Source organism: Neomonachus schauinslandi, chromosome X (genome assembly GCF_002201575.2).
Source record: "Neomonachus schauinslandi chromosome X, ASM220157v2, whole genome shotgun sequence".
In the NCBI taxonomy this organism is placed as follows: Eukaryota; Metazoa; Chordata; class Mammalia; order Carnivora; family Phocidae; genus Neomonachus; species Neomonachus schauinslandi.
In genome coordinates, this window is record NC_058419.1 from 90,813,186 (window position 1) to 90,820,260 (window position 7,075).

Sequence of the window (7,075 nt, forward strand, 5' to 3'; positions counted from 1 at the left end):
GAAAAGACCCCGAAAAGCCAGAGGAATGTTGAAAAAGAAAAGCAAAGCTGGTGGCATCACAATTCCGGACTTCAAGCTCTATTACAAAGCTGTCATCATCAAGACACTCTGGTATTGGAACAAAAACAGACACATAGATCAGTGGAACAGAATAGAGAGCCCAGAAATGGACCCTCAACTCTATGGTCAACTAATCTTCGGCAAATCAGGAAAGAATGTCCAATGGAAAAAAGACAGTCTCTTCAACAAATGGTGTTGGGAAAATTGGACAACCACATGCAGAAGAATGAAACTGGACCATTTCCTTACACCACACACAAAAATAGACTCCAAATGGTTGAAAGACCTAAATGTGAGACAGGAGTCCATCAAAATCCTAGAGGAGACCACAGGCAGCAACCTCTTCGACCTCAGCCGCAGCAACTTTTCCTAGAAACATCGCCAAAGGCAAGGGAAGCAAGGGCAAAAATGAACTATTGGGACTTCATCAAGATAAAAAGCTTCTGCACAGCAAAAGAAACATTCAACAACACCAAAAGACAACCTACGGAATAGGAGAAGATATTTGCAAATGACATCTCAGATAAAGGGCTAGTATCCAAAATCTATAAAGAACTTATCAAACTCAACACCCAAAGAACAAATAATTCAATCAAGAAATGGGCAGAAGACATGAACAGACATTTTTCCAAAGAAGACATCCAAATGGCCAACAGACACATGAAAAAGTGCTCGACATCACTCGGCATCAGGGAAATCCAAATCAAAACCTCAATGAGATACCACCTCACACCAGTCAGAATGGCTAAAATTAACAAGTCAGGAAACGGCAGATGTTGGCAAGGATGCGGAGAAAAGGGAACCCTCCTACACTGTTGGTGGGAATGCAAGCTGGTGCAGCCACTCTGGAAAACAGTATGGAGGTTCCTCAAAGAGTTGAAAATAGAGCTCCCCTACGACCCAGCATTTGCACTACTGGGTATTTACCCCAAAGATACAAATGCAGTGATCCGAAGGGGTACGTGCACCCCAATGTTTATAGCAGCAATGTCCACAATAGCCAAACTGTGGAAAGAGCCAAGATGTCCATCGACAGATGAATGGATAAAGAAGATGTGGTATATATATACAATGAAATATTATGCAGCCATCAAAAACCCCCCACAAAATCTTGCCATTTGCAACGACCTGGATGGAACTAGAGGGTATTATGCTAAGCGAAATAAGTCAGTCAGAGAAAGACATGTATCAGATGATCTCACTGATACGAGGAATTCTTAATCTCAGGAAACAAACTGAGGGTTGCTGGAGTGGTGGGGGGTGGGAGGGATGGGGTGGCTGGGTGATAGACATTGGGGAGGGTATGTGCTATGGTGAGAATTGTGTAAGACTGTTGAATCACAGACCTGTACCTCTGAAACAAATAATACATTATATGTTAAAAAGAAAAAAAAAAAGGGGCGCCTGGGTGGCTCAGTTGGTTAAGCGACTGCCTTCAGCTCAGGTCATGATCCCAGGGTCCTGGGATCGAGTCCCGCATCGGGCTCCCTGCTTGGCGGGGAGCCTGCTTCTCCCTCTCCCACTCCCCCTGCTTGTGTTCCCTCTCTCGCTGTCTCTGTCAAATAAATAAATAAAAATCTTTAAAAAAAAAAAAGAAAGAAAAAAAAGATAGTATGAAGGGGGGGAAATTGGAGGGGGAGATGAACCATAAGAGACTATGGATTCTGAGAAATAAACTGAGGGTTTTAGAGGGGAAGGGGGTGGGAGGATGGGTTAGCCTGGTGATGGGTATTGAGGAGGGCACGTATTGAATGGAGCACTGGGTGTTATACGCAAACAATGAATCATGGAACACTACATCAAAAACTAATGATGTAATGAATGGTGATTAACATAACATATAAAAATTTTTAAAAAAAGAACCCCCCAAAAAAAAGAAATTAAGAAAAAAAAAAAAAGTCTGTTACTTGGTTTGTCTCTCCCTCTCTTTAAAAAAAAAAAAAGATTGGGCGCCTGGGTGGCTCAGATGGTTAAGCGTCTGCCTTCGGCTCAGGTCATGATCCCAGGGTCCTGGGATCGAGTTCCACATCGGGCTCCCGGCTCAGCGGGGAGCCTGCTTCTCCCTCTGACCCTCTCCCCTCTCATGCTGTTTCTCTCTCGCTCACTCTCTAAAAAATAAATAAATAAAATCTTAAAAAAAAAAAAAAGATTAAGTTTTTCAGATCCGTTCCTGTCACTATGTGTACATATAATCCATTGCTTCTAATTGCTGCGTGATATGCCAGGGTACGCCTCCACCATCCTGAACCACAAACCCTGTCCCTGTGACAAACGCCCAAGATGCCTGGGCATCCCTGTCCCCACAAATGGCACTGTGACGAACACCTCGTGCATCTCCCTCGTGGATCTCCCTCGTGGACCTATCCAAGCCGTTCTGTGGGATTCATGTTGTGCAAAAAGGGATTAACACGGCAGGCCTGACTGCTTCTCCTTAGAAAGGCCTGCTGCCCAGGTTGGCCCTTGACTGGTGCCTGGGAATCGGGATTTGGGGAGGGTTCCCACCATTCCCTACCTGATGAGAGTGGCTCACTGTGCCTAGATGCTTTATGTAAACAGTGGGGTTCGTGCCGAACTCCTGCTTTCTTTCTGGGAGACAGGAATGTGGGTACATGCCTGGCAAAGTGTGCCCACATGAGCAGCCCCCCTAAGTGCCCAATCTCTAATGGGATTCCCCAGTAGACACCATTTCACACATGTCATCACTACACATTGCTGGGGAGAGTTAAGCACGTCCTGTGTGACCCCCCGGGAAAAAGAGTCTTGGAAGCTTACGCCTGGTATCTCTTGGACTTGGCCCCATACACCTTTTCCCTATGCTGATTGGGTTTTGTGTCCCTTCACCGTGATAAATCTCAGCCACGAGTGCAACTATATCCTGAGTCCCATGAGCCCTCCAAGTGAACCATCCCTGTTCTCTCTTCATACATCGACTTGGTAAATCATCTGTAACCGGCTTGTCTGTGTCACGGCGTCTCTGCCCTTGTTCTGCCTCGAATGCCATTCTCTTCCTTCATTTGCCTTTTTTTTTTTTTTAAGATTTTACTTATTCATTTGACAGAGAGAGACAAAGCGAGAGAAGGAACACAAGCAGTGGGGGTGGGAGAGGGAGAAGCAGGCTTCCCGTGGAGCAGGGAGCCTGACGCGGGGCTCGATCCCAGGACCCTGGGATCATGACCTGAGCCGAAGACAGACGCTTAACAATTGAGCCCCCCTCATTTGCCTTTCTGATCGCTACTTCAAAACTGGATTCACTATTCAACTACAGAAATTTCCACCACCTGGAGGAAGTTTCTAGGGAGCCAGGGGGATGCCACCTCCAAAGTGAAACATGAGTTGGAACACCTCGTACCACTTACCATCAAGAAAAAGGCACAGTGTTTCCTGTTGAAACAGTGGCATAATGGTCCCTTCTTTCCTTCTAGGCTCTTGGCTGAGACCCCCTTGTAGTACAAGATGGAGTAACAGGAGAAAAACAAACAGAAATTTAATAACTTGCCCACCTCCCGTATACACGAGAGACACCCAGGAAAACTGAGTAACTCCCCAAAATGGCAGAAGCCGTCCCCTTAAATACCATCTCCAACAAAAAACAAAAGATGTTGGGCATGGGGAGTCAGTTACGGGAGCTGATCTAAAAAAGCACAGTCAACAAGGGTAAGGTGGCTATGCAGATCTAAGTCACGGCCTTCTCCATTGATGAATTTCTAGAGATTTAGAGTCATCCCCCTCTTCCTGATACCGCCAGAGAGACACGCTTGCGAATGGAGATTTCCCTTGCACCTGTAAACCTCTCTAACAAAAGGGTACCATCTACTGTTTTTTCTGAGCTTCACTTGGCAGTTCCTTGAAAGTAATCTGCCTATCAGGATCCTTATGCCAAAGAGACATATTTTGGGGTGGCAAATGATGCTCCCCTACGGTGTCATTTCAGATTTTAGAGGCAACACACAGCCCATTCTAGCTGACCTCTCCGATGTAATTACTGAGTAACGCGGAGGCAGCCAGTTCTGAGGGAACCCGGAGCAAGAGACAGCTCGGAGTTAAGGCTCTAGGACAAGCCACTCAGCTGAGAGTTCTTAAAAGTCTCTCTGGATAGAGATGCTGTACAGAGGCCCTGGCAAGCGCAGATAAGAGAATCACACACAGACCCTCAGGGTTCAAAGCAAGTCTGTGCCCTCCTGGTCTGCAGCCAAATGTTTTCCTAGCTTTCCACCGGATGCCTGAGCATGGACCATCCTCAAAATTTTGGTTCACCACTTACTTGTAGGAAACTTTCCACAGACAACCACACTCCGTGGCCTCCAGTTTCTTGCACTGAATTTGTGTTTTATTGAACTGGATTTGTAGCCTTTTGCCTTGCTAAGCGATCCACCTGTGTTGACTGTGTCTTCCGACTAGTTGTGTGATACCGAGCTAATGAACTCATCGGTTGAAAAGTGAGCATAATAACACTTCCTTGCAGTGCTGGTTTCAGAGAAAGTGTGTAAAGGGCTTAGCACGGGGGCCCTAAAACAATAGTGTTTGTTAACACTAGGTTGTTAAGAACACAGTATGGTGGTTCCTCAAACAATTAGACATAAAAAAAAATGAAGCATAGACTTACCATATGATCCAATAATTCCATTTCAGGGTACGTCCCCAGAAAAATTGCAAGCTGGGCCTCAAACAGATTTGCACACCCACGTTCCTAGCAGCATTGTTCACGATAGCCCAAAGGTGGAAACAACCAGAACGTCCAGTGATGGATGAATGGATACACCAAATGTGGCATACACATCCAATGGAATATTATTCAGCCTTAAAAAGGAAGGAAATTCTGACACATTCTACAACATGGATGAGCTTTGAAGAACTTAGGCTAAAATAAACCAGACACAAAAGGACAAATATTGTATGATTCTCCTTGTATCAGGTACCCAGAGTTTACCAAACTCATAGAAAGCAGAAAAGTGGTTGCCAGGGGTGGGGTGGGAGAGGGAAATGGGGAATTATTGTTTAATGGACACAGATTTTCAATTTGGGTTGATGAGAAAGTTCTGGAGGTGGATGGTGGTGATGGTTGCACAACACCGTGAGTGTACTTAATGCCACTAAATGGTACATTTGAAAAATGGTTCAAGTGGAAATTTTAGGTGATGTATATTTTACCACAAAAGGTATGCAAATAAAATGTAATTGCTTTAAAACTAGGTTGTGAACTTCCTAAGAGCAGTGAGCGCATCTTTTACTTTTTTAGTGTCAGTCAATTAAAAATATTCATGGAGGGGCACCTGGGTGGCTCAGTCGTTAAGCGTCTGCCTTCGGCTCGGGTCATGGTCTCAGGGTCCTGGGATCGAGCCCCTCATCGGGCTCCCTGCTCAGCGGGAAGCCTGCTTCTCCCTCTCCCACTCCCCCTGCTTGTGTTCCCTCTCTCTCTGTGTCTCTCTCTGTCAAATAAATAAATAAAATCTTTAAAAATATATATATATATTCATGGAAGCCTGACAACCATATGTTGTCGAAGATGGAGAGCCTGACCCCACAGAGCTCATGTTCTAGATGAGTCTACCTCTCTCCATAGTGCCTGGTGAAATGTGTCAGACACAGAGGAAGGGCGTGTTGAGTGGCGACAAACATTTGCACAGGGCTCGGTAGCTTTTTGCTATCACCTCTAAAGCAGGCTTTAGGATTTTTGGAGGGCAAGGTCCTTTTCCTGCTTAGCTGTGGTAGCCAGCCTCCAAGATGGCCTCCAGTGATCTCTGCTTCCTGGTATACATGCCTTTGTGTGATCCTCTCGTTGAGTGTGGGTTGGCTTAATAAATAGAAGGCAGAAGTGATGATGTGTGATTGGAAGACTAGGTCATAAAAGGTAGAGTGGCTCATCTCTCAGTATCTGTCTGTTTCTCCCTCTCAGTACTTAACACTGGCGGAAGCCTTGTCCAGAGCAGCCCTATGGGAGAAGCCAATGTGGCAAGGAACTCAGGCCTCCTGCCAACAGCCACACGAATGAGCTTAGAAGCAGATCCTCTAGGTTCAGTCAAGTCTTGGGAGAGTATAGCTTGATGGCAGCCTTCCCCCCCAAGACCTTCTGAGCCAGAACACCCAGATCCCTGACCCTCAGAAACTGTGTGCCATGATAACTGTCTGTTATTTTAAGCCACTAAGTTTTGAAGTCATTTGATGCACACAGCAACATATAACTAATATCTTCCCCTATCACAACACACTGGGTCACCGTTGAACCCTGAAACTAGACTCTCTGGATTCAAATCCTGGGTAGGCCACTTCTAAGCTGTGTGATCTTGAGCGTGTAACAATTTTCCTGTGACTCAGCTTCTTCGGTTATAAAATGGGGGATACGACCTCATTAGGTTGGGAGGATTAAATAAATGCGTATAAAGTGCTTAGCAAGGTGCCTGGCATATAATTAGCAGTCCGTAAATGGCCCCTGCTATTGCTGTCATTATTATAGGTGATGGGAGAATGGCACAAGGTCAGTGTGGGGATTAAGGGTGTCAGTAGCATGATGCTCTTGACCTCCAGGGAAAAGGGGCAAAAGTCTTTGCAAGTGCTCCTGAAACAGGCCCTCATGGTTTTGCCTCAATGCAGAGCATTATTGGGCATCTACTTACTGTAGATGGGACTGTGCCGCCCGGAGTGAGGAGAGCAGCCCTTAGGGACAGTTCCATGGATGCCAGGCTCAGGGGCTTGCCCAATCCTTGGGTGAAGCAGCCACCATTCAGAACACGTGTCCCCAGGTCTTAAACATCCCCGCTCTGGAAAATGAAGTCAGAGAACGCTTTAGACCTGTTGGACTGTGGCTAAAACGAGAAATGCTGGGATTTCTAGGTTCCAGGACTCAGTTGCTGTGATTTTCCCTTTTCCCAAAGGGAAAATATTTGATTCCAATTTATTGGGAGGCCCCAAATAAGCTTTTTCCCTCAGTTGGAAGGTATGACGTAGTGTGTCCGCCAAAGGAGAGAGAGGGTGGGAAAATGTCAACAGGAAACTTCTACCATCAAAGCAGATTGCGGGG